Raw genomic sequence first — 17,169 nt, forward strand, 5'->3', positions numbered from 1 at the left:
AGTCCAGCTCATTGTTAATTAATGTTGGAAAAACAAAGGAACTTATTCTAAACCAAGTAGATCCATTCTCATCACTGATACTGTGTGACCAAACTGTGGAAACTGTCAACTGTTTTAAGTATCTGGGAACACACATAGATGACAAACTGAGTTTCACAGACAATGTTGATTTTATATGTAAGAAAGCTAGTCAGAGACTGTTTTTAATTAGGAAACTGAAGGGGTTTGGGGTCAGTCTTGACATTTTGGAAAAAGTGTATGTCAGCCTGATAGAGAGCATCCTTGTTTTTAATATCTCTGTCTGGCATGGGCACTTGACTTTAGTAAATAGAAACAAGCTGAACAGGATTGTTAAGACAGCAGGGAAGATAGTAGGCCACCAACAAAAGCCATTAGATGACCTTTACAGCACAGCTGTACACAGGAAAGCCCTGTCAATCATCAGTGACAAGACACATCCCCTCCACCCTGAGTTTGAGTTGCTCCCCTCAGGGCGACGCTATAGAATACCCCTGGCAAAGAAAAAGATCTACAAGGGTTCTTTTATACCAAATGCAATTAATGTGGTCAACAAACTACAGTAAACTTAAATATGGGAGTGTAGGCTGTACACTGTGGGTATGAATGCACTGTTGTTGTACAGTTGAGAGATCTTTGTTCTGTTAATGTGATGTTTTGTTGATGTTTTTATCTTATGGACATGTTTGTGTTTATATTTTCCTGGGTGAGACCAAGGACAATTTTCCTGCCTCGGCTGGACAATAAAGTTTATTCTATTCTATTCTATTCTCTTCTCTATTCTAACACTTTAGCATACACGTGATAGAAGACCACTAGCAGTATCCAAAGAAAGAAGACTGACCAAAAGTTTGTGGTTTTCATTATAGGCTATAGCGCCTGTAGATTTAAAAATGAATTATCATCAACTCAGTATAGCTGATGTAGCCACGTTTATTCGTGGAACTATTTTAGGTGAGCAACAACATATTCATCCACTTTTTAACTGTACACAGTCTCGCCCACCACCTTCACTTCTTATGGAAACGGGGGAATTGTAGGCTATATTATTTTATATCATACCTCCTGTAAATTTTATCAATCTCCTACACAAAACTACCAGATATGCCAAATATCATTTAAGATTACTTTTAGCTTAGAGCTGCTACAAATTTATCTCACTTTTGAGATAATGCTAGTCATCTACTACCATTCAACTTAGTGTATGCTAAAGTTTTAGCATGGAACCTATATCACTCAACATAGTGTATGCTAATGTGTTAGCATGGAGCCTAATATCACTTAACATATTGTATGCTAACAGTGCTGTACGCTGTAATGAAGTTTGATAGCATCCAGGTATTGAGGAGTGACCTGAATCTGCCTTTTGATGACCAGGGCGTTAAAAATGTAACGCTGTGGTAAAAGTAAGCAATAAAGTTGCAGTAAACACTGTTACCTACATCTCCTGGTCTCTCCCTCTCTCTAGCTGTGCTCTAAGGGCTATGTGTTGGAGGATATGTTGTGTGGGGACACTGAGGACATCAACCTGGTGGTCAGCTACATCCAGGCCAGGCTGGTGGTCTGCTACCTGAGGATGAAGAAGCCCGAACTGGCCCTCAACCATGCACACAGGTCAGAGGACTCACATGAACACACATACACACAAAGCATAGTCCCTTAATGGAAAGGTCATAGCAAAAGTCCTGTCAAGGTATCCATGAGCAAGACCCTTGCTAAGCCATTGCAAGTTGCTCCAGATAAGAGCGTTAGCTAAATGCCTGAAATGTCTTATGCAGCCTTTATAGAAAAGTTTCCCCAAAGTTATTTAAGCAGTAGGCTAGCAGTCCATACTGTTCGTTCGTTTGTTCGTTCATTTGTTTGTTTGTTTGTTCATTCGTTCATTCATCCGTTCTTTTGCCCACCACACTTGATATCTCAGACACTACTGATTGGACTTCGGGGAATGATGCATCTCACCACATTTTCAAAATGACACTGATTGGCCCAAGGGGGCTACAATTACAGGTCAAAACAAGGTGACATATAGGCTTCTGATTTGCCCAATAGGAGGACTGCATCATTCGCTGGAGACAACATGTTCACGACATGTTGCTTTGTTTTTCTAACTGTTACTGAATCAACCCAGGCACCAGCCTGAGTCCCAGAAATCACCCTCACCCGCCAGTGCTACAAAAAAAAACAACATCTAGGATATTTCTCTTTCTTTTCCCTTCAGGTGGTTGGAAAAGATTGCTCAGACCGTTCCCTTAAGAGCTTAATAGATAGGAAAGGCCTGTTTTAGAGAAGGGAAACCATTCCCACTAACAACAACAACTACTACAACTACAGCCACAGTAACAGATCTGGAAACAATGTGATGGTGGAAAGAGGCTCCTCTGTTAACACTACTTTATTACTTTCCTGGAGGATGGTGTGTTTGATGTGGCCTTTGTGTGTGTGTGTGTGTGTGTGTGTGGGTGTGTGTGTCTGTGTGTGTGTGTGTGTGTGTGTGTGTGGGAGAGTTTCATATGTGTGTGTGCACATGTGTTTACTATAGTGTGTGTATGAGTACGTATATGCAAGGATTTTACTTCTCTTTTCTGTGTGAATGCATGAATGGGTGTTTCGTCCCATCTCTCTCTCTCTCTCTCTCGCTTTCTCTCTCTCTCTCTCTCTCACACACACACACACACACATTGTGTATTGGGCAGCTACCAGTTTGAATGTGTGGGACTGGAAAAGAGCTCAGTTGACTTTATGAAGGTAAAAATAGATAAATAAAATTAAATTGGCTGGCTAGAATATTCAAATATTTTTAGCCAAATTGTTATGGGAGAATTGAATTTGGAGATTCTTTTTTTTTTTTTTTTTAATTTCATAGAAACTTTCTCTGTCTCTGTCTGTCTGTTGTGTGGCTGGTTAGTCAGATTGTTGCCTTGACCTTGTCCACCAGCCGCCCGCCCACTCCATTAGCAGCAGCAGACACAAGGCAAGTTTTCTCCTCTTTCTCTGTCTTTTCTTTCCTCCCACACCTCCTTCTTTTCTCCTCTTTCTCCTTCTCCTTGGCTCATCCTCTTGTCTATTTTCCCTTTCTCTCATTTTAGCTCTCTGCCTCTTTCTTTCTCTCTCTTTTCCTCTTCTCTCTCTTTATCTCTCCCTCTACTTCCTCAACCTTTACGTTCACTTCCTTCTCCTCGTCCACTCTCCCTCTTTACCTCCCCTCCTCTTCCTTTCTCTCTCTAGCTCCGTCATCTTCCTCTCTTCACTTCCCCATCCTCTTCCTCGCTCTTTTTTCCCTGCTCCTCCACTCTCTCTCTCCTCTCATTTCCCCTTCCTCTGACTCCTGACATCTCTGTCGTTACTAAGCAGAGCAGAAGCTTTAAAGAGATGATAGTGTGTGTGTGTGTGCGTGTGTGTGTGTGTGTGTGTGTGTGTGTGTGTGTGTGTGTGTGCGTGCGTGTGTGTGTGTGTGTGTGTGTGTGTGTTCCCTTTTTCATAAGGTGACCAGTCAGTCAGCCTTCCTCATGTATTTTCCTCCTCCAGAAGGGTAGCTGGGAGAGTTACAAATATAGAAAGAACATAATACAGCAAAGTGCAGCCGTGAAGGTTATTTGAAGTAGTTCTTAGGTTAAAAAGTATGAGATTATACACTGGAGCTGTTGCTTTAACTGTCTTTTTTTGCACATTCTTGGTCCAGTGTAGTCAGAGATGTAGTGGAGGGTAAACAAACCTAAAGTCTCACATTGTTATTCGCACAGGGATTTTTAGACGTGACAGCCGCCTGGTAATCATTCATTTTCAATGAGAGGTGAGCGGAGGAGCAGGCAGTCTGGCAGCAAGCGAGTTTGATCCCGTGAAACTATCATGCTTGTGCTCGTCTCACACACGCATTCGCCTGCCCACCTGCTCAGCCAGAGTTGAATTGTCTTGAACCTTTTGACACTGCAACACAGAGTTTCACCAGACCGACCACCCATTGCTCTGCCCCAACATCCTGTTTCAGCAGGAAATACATCACATTAAATGAAGCAAGATGCTCTCAAAGCGCAGTTTCATCGTCACTTTGAGTAATAATCCTTGACATTTTCATATAAATAAATGTCTGTTTTGTCTGTCATCAATTGATTTAACATGAGAGTGATTCAACCGAGAGGGAGAAGAGGTTCTCTCAGAAGGCCGGACGCTTCAAAAGCTCCCGGCCGATGTTTGCGAGCTTCCATTAATGTTGCAAACCTCGTCTGGCCGGCCAAAAATAAGTACAAGAGGAGGAGAGGGATGAGAGAGGTGAGGTGAGAGGACAGAGTTGTGAAGGTGCATAAAGTTTTATCCCCTGGAAGGAATGGAAAATAGAGGAGAAGGTGGGCGAGAAGAAAAGAGCGTATTCACTGCTGCTGTGTTGAAAACCTCATAACTGCTCTCTATCTCTGATTGCTGTAACACAACAGTGATTCAGCCAATATCCAGTTCATGAAAGCTTTTGAAAGCTGGTAGCTCTTTCCTGGGAAAAATCCTCTTGTTGTCCACTGCCACTGCACCCTTGAGCAGGGCATTTCAAACTCCAGCACCTAGGCTTGGCTCCATGCGGCCACAGTGAGCACTTTGTCCATAGACAGTGAACAGATTTTGTTGTGGGTTTATTATGATAGCCTCAAGGCTTCATGATGATTTGTTGAAAAGGAAGGCTATTATTGCTGGTTCACATTTCCATAATGTTCAATGTGTTCGCACCGCCGGTGGAATCCAATACCGGCTGAATCTGCCTCATAGGAAATATATTTTATCCAAACGATATTGAATGCTGTTTCCTTCCCCATTACCCTCTAGCACCAATCGAAAGAAAAGGAACAAGTATCAGGTTTGTGTGTTAGAGTCTGTGCGCATGTGCAACAGATTGCAGCCTCTTCTCTCTATTCTTCTCACTCAATCTATACTCTTTGCGTCTAGTGTGCATTATTTCATCTCTGCATCATTAGTTCTGGGCAGACAGGGAGAGAGACAGTGTTTAGTCAGCCTCTACCAGTGCCGATCCTAGCCTCCCTGGGGCCCTAAGCAACCCTCTGCTGGGGGGGCCCCCCTACCTGACTCATGTAAACCACTTCCCACACACGTCACATACGATACTGCCACTCCTGCTTGGACTGGCTGAGGCTGAATTGTGGCATCATGTCCATTCACCGGCCCCCACTGATTTCTTTATTTCTTTATTTTCAGGATTTAGTAGTTATTTATCTTTTGGAAGTACATATATCCTACGCATTTGGTTCTCATTTAGTCACATAACTTGTAGGGTATACCAATCAACACGTACTCACAAAGTATTTGGTTTATAACTCTAAACCCGCACCCAGCCATGTTGGTTCATTCCACTCTAACAAGTCAACTGACACCTGATACATAGAGTATCAATAGACATTTAGTTATATTGCTGGACAAATAGGCTACAATGGCAAGGGAAAAGGATGAAAAGGCCTTCCATTGTTTAACTTTCCTGGAGTGAATGAATGCTTTCAGCCTGGCAGTGAAAAGTGTCTGGCTTATAGCTTTAGTTTAACTGCCACCAGAAACAGGCTAATTAGCTATTATCATATGAGCTATCAGCAGATGAGCTTTTGGTAGCAGAGACAGACAAACCCGTTTGTAAAGCAGGCCTAGCAAGCAGGTTACTTTATATTTGCCGAAGATAAACTTCACACTTTCACACCGCCTTTGTTTCTGTTTTTTCATGTCCAGAGGGATATTAGGACTCTGAAACCGTCCTGTCATGGCCTCGACAACATTCACAACGCCGTTTTGACACAGGTGGGCAGGGCCCTTGGGCAGTGTGGGGGCCCTATGTAACTTGCATAGTGTGCGTAAAGGAAGGACTGGCATTGGCCTCTACAGTCTGTTTCTGTTCCATGTCCAATGCTGAACTTCATGCCTTAAAGAGCCTGTTAAATATTGATACTAAATATTGTGATACAAAAATATCGGTATAGGCCTTGGTTGAACCCTATGGCAGAATATACAGTATTTCTAAGAATATTATGGTGATTTTTCATTAGGGAATTTACAACACTTCTGTATATCTACTTTGGTACAACATATTGTGCTACTATTCATCACAATGTGTTAATTGCAACACATTTGTCTTTATGTTGAAAAGTAGATGCAAACTAGATGCACTGGTATGTTGACTCACACTTCTTTAAGTTCTAATGTTAATTCCTCCTCCCCTTCCGCTGCACAGGAGTACACCATTCAATTTATAGATTTACCAGTGTGGTTCATATGGTCTAGTACCATCCAATCGATACATGTGAACATGAACAACTCTGCTGAACCTAGAAACCAAAGAAGTTAAAAATGAACCTGCAAAGTCACTAAGATCTAAAGTCTAGAGCTGCTCCATAAAGCATGAATTGGACAAGATGGTAAAGAGAGAGCAGGCAGGGGGGGGGGGATCTCTTGGGACAAGGGTATATTTTCTGCAATGGATTAGATAACTCTACATTTGGATAAAGCTCATTTGGTTATAACAAACATTCAGTAGGTCCACAAAAATCAAACGCTCTCTGTTCAGTGTCATCAAAGCAGCTCCAGTTACGTTTCTCAATTTGCGTTCTTGTGCATTCTTGAGTCCTCCATGAACCTTTTGACATAATATCTAATGGCCAACGTATGATTCCAAAACAAAATAATACAGAGGATGAAGGAGGTTTACTTGTCAGATGATAATGCATCATATAGTGACTTGGCCGACGAGAATGATTGGGAAGCCCCGAGATTCACGAGAACACATCAGCAACATCACATCCAAACAGCACTATAGCCTATAATAAAGAGCCAGTGGAAACCAATGAGAAGATGAACAGCTGTGCGTCTTAATTAATCACGCAACGCCAAGCTCACAGCCCATCTCCAACTGTAAAGACGCTTATAGACAAAAAACAGAAGGGAAGGAGTGCTGCTTTGGACCCTTGTGTAGAATGGACAGGTGCTCTTCGGATGTAGGTAACAACTGAGTTGGATGAAGACATTGCATAGGAAGTCTTTGTAAATATACTTTAAGATCCAGTCAAAAACAGTAGTTCCCAGCAAAAATAAATGTTCAAGGCACAAAATTGAAATGCCTTTATTTGGCATGGCAAGAACAGATTCAAACCGTTGTACGAACGCGTTGCATCCCGGTCTGGCTTTCATCAGGGAACAAAGATGATTCTCAGTGCTTGCTTTATCGAGAGGTTTGTTCTCTCCAAGAAAGCTTGGGAGGATCGTTCTCCACAAGGAAACTAGTATTGACTTGGCATTCTTGGATTTGATATTCACCTTTGGACCTTTTGATCAAATCGCAGAGTCACATCCTACTTCTGTGGGAAATCCTGTAAATCTAAAGACCAATGTACGGTCACAAATATTGAACCGGCAGGAATGATAAATATGAGCACTTACAGTAAAGCAAGTGGCATTCCCCTTTAGCTGGGATATTTGGTATTTATTAATCTCTACAGCGACAGGAGAAGAGGAGGAAAGGCACAGCGGAAAGCAAGATATCAGCAATGGCAGCAGAGCGCTGGCCGTCTTTGAAGTGTGGTTGTTAGCGATGACAACGTTTTGTTGCAGCTGGCTTTTTCTGAGTTGTTCCCTTTCTTCGCGGTTTCCTCGGCCCGGTTTCATCTGTCTGTCTGATGTCTGCAGGTTGTTGCGCACGCCGCCACGCTTTCATTATTGTTGCTTTTTACAAGGCTGCACTCTCCTCCTCCTCCTCTTCTTCTCCTTTTTCCTCGTCTCATCCCATCTCCTCACTCTGTCAAAAGCTGGCATGGCGCAGCAGCCCAGAGTTTGTCGTCTTTGGCAAACGGTTATTTTAAGAGCCCGCTGCTTTCTGCAGGAGAAGTGGAAGATGTGTGAAAGTGTGTGTGTTTAAATTCTCAGTCACATACACACACACACGCCACACATGTCACATATAAATATACCAACAGCTGTGTACATATATTCATACACAAACACGCATACACATATACACACACAGACCTCTTATGTGGAAATGAGATTTGAAAATCCCTGTTTATATGTCATCCTAGTTGAGTTGCGTTTTCATACTGAGGCTCTGTGTGTGTGTGTGTGTGTGTGTGTGTGTGTGTGTGTGTGTGTCAGCCTTGGAGCTAGGGAAGCTAAAGAGGGCTCATCACACTCTTGAAAATGCCTAAGACACTATAAAATGATGTGAAGAACCCAGTAGACTTTCGGAATTGTTTTTGATCTGGTACTTGATTTAGTCGTAACGCTTGATCTAGCTTCCATGTGAAGCTATATTTACATGAAATATAAATGTGAAAAGAATTTGGAGTTTGAGAAGGCTGTTTTCTCTTGAAGGCTTTTTTGGGGATGGGGATGTGGGGATATTTCAGCTGTGTGGGAGGCTCCCAAAAACAGTAAACTAGAGTAAACTAGAATATTCACACACACTCACTTACTGTAAATATATGTTGATTGGTATTATCTTCAGGCTTCTGAAATACTCTGAAAGTTGATCAATTGGTAGCAGTAGTCCTCCTAAACCCTCAATTTCCATTCCACCTTCAAAAAAAGCCTTCAGGAGGCATAATACTTGGACATTGAACTCATATTCTTTGTCAAATAAAACATATCTTGCCGCTCAAGTGCCAGATTGAATTAGAAAGCTACATCCAAACTGTAACTCCTAGTGAGAAAGTGAGAACTCTTCAGACAGCTGGTAAAAGATGTGTTATGCTGGTATTGGATCGATAAAACCTGTGGGTCTCTCTTCTACTGTGAATAAGGCTCTCTTAATGATGCCCACAATACAGAGTATGCATAGTCAAGGGTGAATGTAACAAATTACAGTTACTCTTGTTGCTGTACACTCTTAACAAAAAGGGTTCTATATGGAACCTTTCATGATTTTAATGTTAAATTAACCTTCCAAACCAACTTGGTCTAACTGTAATTTGTAGCTGACAACTAGCTTTAAGTGGCAGTTTAAACCAAGTCACCTAACGCTACTGTTAGCTAGCAGAAAGAGCTAGCATAAACAATTTGACTGTCAAAGAAGCACCAATTAGGATATGAAACATAATGTTGTAATATTATTAATGTTAAAAGGCTGTTAATGATGTCAGATAATAAGAATTCACCCTGGTTTGTTTGGAGATAAATATAACATTAACAACATGAAGTAGTTGGCCGCTACCATTAGCTAACATTATGGATATTTAAACCGCTGTAGTAACCAGGTCGTACCTTCAATCTAGTTTCAGACTTTCTTAGGTAATTTGACCTCCAGCTCTGCTCTTCTCTTGACGTTAATTCAAAGAATAATATTGGTGTGTAGTTAAACTTTTTGTCCAAAGACCAGTTAGGTATGCCAGTGTTTCCATCTGCTCCTCAGCCTTCTGTGTGGTGCTTTCAGCTCCCCGGTACTCACCCTGGCCTTGGCCCGTTTAGATTTGCAGTTGAAAACATTGTTTGTGTATGCTGGTTAAGAAAAGAAGGACGGTCTGTACAGAAACCATCACTAAATGTTGTGTTGATTCATGCTTTACTTTCTTTATGTGCTTCATTTTGCAAATTCTTTTGCAACCTAGTTCAAACTCTGTCCTTTTGTTTCATTGCATAGGAACGCTAGTAACTGTATTTTCAGTAGCCTTACTCAGAGTACATCTTAAATAACTTACTTTTTGTCTCCAATGATGAAATTATAGGGAGAACTATGGATTGGTTTGTTTGTTTGTCTGTCTGTCTATCATACACAATGCAGACACCACCAATAGGATTTTGACTAAATTTGGGGGAATTATGCATCTCACCACTGTAAACAGCACTTCCCCTTGAGGAGGAGATTTTGATACTCTTTCCAACCCTGCCCATAACCACAGTATCTCAGGTATTCCAGCTATGGTATTGTAGTATGTGTAGCAGTACATTGTGACAGCACTTTGGCGGTACCTCTTCTGCCTCCTACTGTCTGTTACACAACGCTGGTCTAAATGTCTGCTCCTCAATGCCAAAATTCCTTACATTTTCTTGGCTGAGACAGATTTTTTTTCAAAATTAAAATTAAAATTCAAGTCAGTCAGATAGGGCTGGGACACTTCAGTCTTCTACAGCTGAACACTATCAAACTACATCACTCCTCTATAGCTGAACACTATCAAACTACTGTAAATCACTCCTCTATAGCTGAACACTATCAAACTACATCATTCCTCTATAGCTGAACACTATCAAACTACATCACTCCTCTATAGCTGAACACTATCAAACTACATCATTCCTCTATAGCTGAACACTATCAAACTACATCACTCCTCTATAGCTGAACACTATCAAACTACATCACTCCTCTATAGCTGAACACTATCAAACTACATCATTCCTCTATAGCTGAACACTATCAAACTACATCACTCCTCTATAGCTGAACACTATCAAACTACATCATTCATACTCTATGAATCAGCCTACCATAATAACATATTAAGGCTGGCCAACAACATCGTCTCTGACCCCAACCACGTCCTGAACAGCGAATACAAACTGTTACCATCAAATCAGAGATATAGGGTTCCACGATTTAATAGGGTTAGACTGAAGCACTCTTTTGTACACCAGTCAATCCTAAAATTAAATATAGAGCTTAATCCCAGATCAAATGTACATTGAAGGGCCTTGAATACTGTCTTTTGTGATTGTAATGATATGTTGAATGTATGTATCTTTGTGTCCTGTCTTAATTTTTGTCTTTTCTGTGATGTTGCAAATGGAGCTGCTGTGATGCAAGAAAAATTTCAGACTGGATCTGACAATAAAGTATTATTATCATTATTATCATTATCATTATCATTCCTCTATAGCTGAACACTATCAAACTACATCACTCCTCTATAGCTGAACACTATCAAACTACATCACTCCTCTATAGCTGAACACTATCAAACTGCATCACTCTTCTACAAGACTCCTCCTACAGAAGTAAAAGTTGAACTCTTGTGAAAATGTAACTCTTCATCTTAATGCCATAGCTGCAAACTCTCACAATTATTTTCTCTCATTTTCAAATTAAATTCTTCTGCAATACAGTGATGTATGGCCATATATAAAGCCAAATCTTCGAATGATCATAAGACAACACATAATATAAATATAAATATAAATCACCTTGTTGTATAACTAGTATGCATATAATATGCTATAAGCTATGTTTGGTAATGTTGTAATCTCCATAGAATAGATGAAGGCAGCTCATGAACTAAGGAGCCAGAGAGCTGAGATCATGTTCAAATAAACTGATCTATAATTTGGTCTATATGTGTGTTTACGTGTGTTTACGTGTGTGTAGGTGTGTGTGTGTGTGTGTGTGTGTGTGTGTGTGTGTGTGTGCGTGTGTGTGTTTGTGCATGCATGCATGGAAAGGGGGCGGTCATGTGTATGTAGCACGCATCTACGTCTATGTGTGTCTATGTGTATTAGTAGCAGTTTCAAGCTCATGACTGTAAGATAAAGTGAACGCTGCCTTCTGCCAAGAAGCTGTCTACCAGCCCCCAAGACCTTACTCTCTCAATGTCTGATCACAAGCCCTCTCTCTCTGCTCTGATCTACAGGCCTCAAGTGTGTGTGTGTGTGTGTGTGTGTGTGTGTGTGTGTGTGTGTGTACCATAGTCTTGTATCTGTGTGTGCAGGAGAGAGACTGAGGTCTGCTGCCAGTGGAAGCTGTCTGCCAGCCGAATCCCTAGACTGACTCTCTGAGTGCCCTCTTTCCTTCTGACAACATTACCTCCAATCCCAGCGAACTGGGGCTGTGTGTCTGCGCACACAATTTATGCATGTATTTACTTGTTTTTGTTGCACTTGTGTGTGTGAATGTGTGTGTGTGTGTGTGTGTGTGTGTGTGTGTGTGAGGCCTGGCGATATCAAATAAGGGATTAAATGTGGTTATGCCGCCCCTGCCCACCCGATACTATGAAGCCTCTTTATTTAGATAGCAAAATTAAGCCTTTTTTGTTCAAAATTAAAAATCAGAACTGTGTATATATATATGTATACAAGAGATGAGATGGATCCCTATAACTCCCTGGTAATGAGCCACAGGCTAAATATTAAAAGGCTGAGTTTTGTCCTGATTGTTTGACTGGTTCAAAGGCTGCTCTCCTCAGAGACACAGTCTGGTCAGGTTGCATTATGGGCACACAGCAAAATTGTCAGTGTTGATTTAACTCAGAGAGTGTGAAAATCAACACTACGCCAGTGTTTATATAAGTCCACACTCATAAGAGTTGATTTAACACTTCAGATAGTTTTGAACAGCCGCTGCAGAGCCACATCATTTCAACGAGTGGACAAACAACTCTCCAATCAACAGTTGTCAACTCCTGATAATTGTCACTGAAAAAAAATCAACACTTATTAACATTGGGAAATGTGTAGTGTGGATCCGGCCTCATCTTGAAAATCAGTCATGATGCCAAATCATGGCAGCCAAAAAGTCATGTACGCAGCATATTTTTCAGTGTTGACAAGTGTTGATTGGAGAGTTGTTTGTTCACTCACAGAGCTGATGTGGCTCTGGAGCGGCTGTTCAAAGCTATCAAAAGTGTTAAATTAACTCTGATGGGTGTGGACTTAGAAACACTGGCATAGTGTTGGTTTTTTTGCCACTGATAAGTTTGCTGCGCACCATGATCCTTCTTATGTGTTTTCTCTTGAACTGCAATTTTTTTGGCTGAAAATATGGAAAAAAATCCCAATACAAGACTGCTCAAAGATCAGCAGTCTTGTGCTGCAATGGCCAAACTTTTATCTATGTAAGACTCTGGTTCTCACTACCTTCAAAGACCAGCAGTCCTCAAACAGTCAAATCCAAAACCAGCAGTCGCATGTAACATGTCAAAAATCAAGACAAAGCAACTGTATTTTCTGCCTTTTCTACATTTAGATGAATGGCAGAGATTTCTAATGGAGGAAAAGCATTATTTATCTAATGACCCTGATCTAATTGTTTATGCAATATTTCTGTATATTCGGTATGGGCACATGGCTACTTTAAAATATACAATAATGCAGGCAACAATAGAATCTGAAAGTATAAGGGTGATTTTTTTTATTGTAGATCTCCACTGGAAGCTGATATCTTTCTACAGCGAAGTGGAAAACTTTGTTTCTCAACTTTTGCATTTTAAATTTCTTCCTGTAACACTCTCCTTTTTTGTTCTCACTCTGTGTCTCTGTCATTATCTCGCCCCTTCTTTCTCTCACCTCTCACCTTACTTTCGCTATTCATTGTTTTTCACCCATGCTATATCACACCGATGCATTGTGTGTGTGTGTGTGTGTACGTGCTCTCATACTAAAATGAGGACAATTCTTGAGAGCGAAGAGATTTTGTTGGACTTCATGTGGTTGTTTGGGGATTAAGACGGATGTTAAAGATGTGGGACAAAACATTTTTCATTCTTTTTTTGTTTTTTTTTGTTTGTTTTGTTTGTGTATGCTGTTTTTTTTTTATATACATTCTTTTTATTTGTATACTTCCACTTGTTCCAGTGTTGTAATTGTCAGTTATATTATGTTTGATTCTATTTTTCTTTGCTGTATCTTATTATTTGCTGCTGCAACCTAATTTCCCCAGAGGGATCATAAAAAGTTTCCTCTTATTTGATTTGCAAACACTGCTTCACCAAATCGGGTACAAGGATTACAAGGATAGTAATGTGTGTGTGTGTGTGTGTGTGTGTGTGTGTGTGTGTGTACCAGGAGTATCCAGCTGAACCCGATCCACTTCCAGAACCACTTACGCCAGGCTACAGTGTACAGGATGCTGGGGGACCCCTGCTCTGCTGCGAGGTAAGAACTGTGTGTGTGTGTGTATGTGTGTGTGTGTGTGTGTGCGTGTGTGTGTGTGTGTGTGTGTGTGTGTGTGTGTGCGTGCGTGCGTGCGTGCGTGCATGTGTGTGTGTGTGTCTGTGTGTGTCAGTAGCTTGGGAACGTAACTGACTAACAACACATATTGCCTACGTTCACAGAGAATTTCCATCTTAACCCAGAACCTGGTTTTGGGTCGACGAATGTAAACGTTATAACTGGGTTAGAATAACCTGGTTAAGATGTCTAGTTGACTCCCATATTACAGTAAATAGGTTAACAGGTGTCTTGCAGCATTATGGGTACATTTTGATGTCAGTACTTACTGTTACTATTACTACTAGGATCATCATTTCTTTATCCTGTATTAGAAGTAGTCCATTGCTCAGGAACACTCTGTTAACTTTATTCATGGCAGCAGGGAGACTCAATTTCAGGGTATCAAAGGTTCAAGTAAACAGTTTAACCTCAATAAGACCTTAACCAGAGTATGGCCAATAGCCAGGTTACTCCCTGCATGTAAATATGTTCATATTCCACTGGCACATCCATGCTACCCTTATCCATTGTGTGCATGTCCATTTATGTGACGAGCATAATCTAGATACATGTGATCTAATTTTTTGTAGTGGCAGTAGGGGAAGGTAATTGGATTTACAGTATCGCTCCTGCATCCTCGCTGCCAAGCCCTAAGGCCCTTAACAACAAGCTGTCTCTTTTAACACTGACTACATTTACATGCAGGCTTGAGAAGGATTATCTGGCTAAATAGTGGCAACTGTTTACATGCATGGTGGTGTTAATTTATGTATTTTAGGATTTACAAACGCCGTCAACTGGAATTGCACCTTCTCCATAACTCGTCAATCGATTCTAGACATCTCTGTACCTGTAGTGTGTGAATGAGTAATATGCAAGAGCGGTTCTGACATGAAGGCCAGTTGAAGGTTTACGTGATTGCGGTGGGATCTGACGAGCAAAGGCTTGTCAATAGCGCAATCCAGAACGTCCAAGAAGATTACATTTTGGTCGGTTTATTCTAAATTAGGTCCTCACATTGGGAATAAGTCTGAAATAGTCAGATTGATAATCTTACATATTACAAAATCAAATGTAGGCAGGTCTCATTGCAATGCGAGTGTTGTGTTGAAAAGGACATGTTTCAGGTGCTTTTTGTTTCAACTGTTTGTGTTTCCTTTGACCTATTGGATTGGATTGGAGAGGTACATACTGTAGCTCTACAGTGAAGTGATTGACAAAATTCTAATCAGAATCAGTTGTCACGAGGCCCAGGTTGAAAATAAGCAGAATTATACTGCTACTGTATGTGTATAACATCGGTAAATCCTTAGCACATTCATTTTGAGACATTGGTGTAATTACCGTAAACAAACAAGACCATCGCCAAGAAGACCAGCAGCCTCTACCGGCCTCTACACTGCATTCTACGATGTGTGCCACCGGGTCAGATATGGTGGTAAATGTGCTGACACCCACACACACACACACTAACGCACACACACACACACATTATCATGCAGTATGCCTTATTTCTGATTGGTTTCTGTTGCTTTCTGCTCCCCACCCCTCCACCCCAAATCCCGTTTGGTCTGCTGAAATGTCCAAGGGGCCAATTACATCAAATCCTGCCAACTAAACATAAATAAGAGCCTCTCTTACCACTCACTCACTTCATCTATCTATCTATCTATCTATCTATCTATCTGCTGTTACCTATTATGTGAGAGGAGAGGAGAGGAGAGGAGAAGAGAAAGTAGATGAGGGGGGAGGAAAGGAGAAGAGATGAGGAAAGAAGGGAAGAGGAGAGGAAAGGAGAGACGAAGCAAGGAGGGAGGAGGAGAACAGGAGAATGGAGGGAGAGGAAAGGAAGAGAAATAAGGTGCGATAAGTGTGATAGTACAGAAATGGGTAGAGGTGAGAGGTGAGAAAAAGGACAGATGACCAGATAGAAGAAAATTGTGTGTGTGTGTGTGTGTGTGTGTGTGTGTGCGTGTGTGTGTGTGTGCATATGTGTGTATGTGCGCTAATAGGATATAGAGGGGTCAGTTTTCCGACTCGTCTCCCCCACTTCATTTCCTCCTCCCATCTCTCCATCTATCTGTCCGTCCTTCCGTCCTTCTGTCCATTCTCCTCAGGTCAAACAGTGCTGACAGGGCTCCGCCTGTCCGTCCGTCCATCTGTCCATCTGTCCAAACCTCTCTGTCAGCATCTCCCTCTCTCTCTCTATCTCCCTCCATCTCTCGTTCATCCTTGATTAGGTTTACTGAGGGATGAGCTCTGTCACATACAGACAGAGCAGATAACAGGATGAAATAGCAAATTTGCCGCAGCTTATTCAAGTTGGACTTGAAGGAATACAGAGTTTTTGGGAGATGGTCCTGTTGCTCATCTTGCCTGTTAAGTGATGAGAACATAGACACCAAAATCATCCATGTGTCCCCGGTAGCAGACACTATGTTAGTAGGCTCCATGCTAACACTTTAGCATACACTATGTTGAGTGATACTAGGCTCCATGCTAACACTTTAGCATACACTATGTTGAGTGATACTAGGCTCCATGCTAACACTTTAGCATACACTATGTTGAGTGATAGTAGGCTCCATGCTAACACTTTAGCATACACTATGTTGAGTGATAATAGAGAGCCTAAGTCCCTCCCCTTCCGCTGTCCCCCATGGGACCTTATTTCGGAAAAAATATGTATGGTAGTCAACGGCGAGAGACAAATAATTGTTTGATCCCGTTTGAATTGTGCCATGACTTACACATATGATGTTTTGTCAATTTAAAAGATAATTTTGCAAGTCAAGAAAGTCGCAGTTTGTTGTAAAACAGTACAGTAACGTTTAGTTTTGTGTGAAACCGCTCAGTGAACTACATCTCTCGTCTCGCACAATATACGTCACCAACACCAACATGGAACGAAACATAGGAAACACACACAGGCATCGCGTTAACGTTAGCCCCCACTGTACTAAAACTATCCTAAACCAGTTTAAATCCATTCTTACTGTCTACCTTCCAGGTTGTGTATAATACTCCTGCTATCTGAGAGGGACTTAGCTTCAGCGGCTCTGGGTAGCTTGTGGAGAGAGGAAGTTACGTCACTTGCGCGACTTTTGGGTGTGTAGTCTTTCTAATTACGTATTTTTACAGTCTTATAGTTCAACAGTTTTACCACAAACTGCGACTTTCTTGACTTGCAAAATTATCATTTAAATTGACAAAACATCATATGTGTAATTCATGGCACAATTCAAACGGGATCAAACAATTATTTGT

Source organism: Centroberyx gerrardi, chromosome 9 (assembly GCF_048128805.1).
Source record: "Centroberyx gerrardi isolate f3 chromosome 9, fCenGer3.hap1.cur.20231027, whole genome shotgun sequence".
NCBI classification, from domain to species: domain Eukaryota; kingdom Metazoa; phylum Chordata; class Actinopteri; order Beryciformes; family Berycidae; genus Centroberyx; species Centroberyx gerrardi.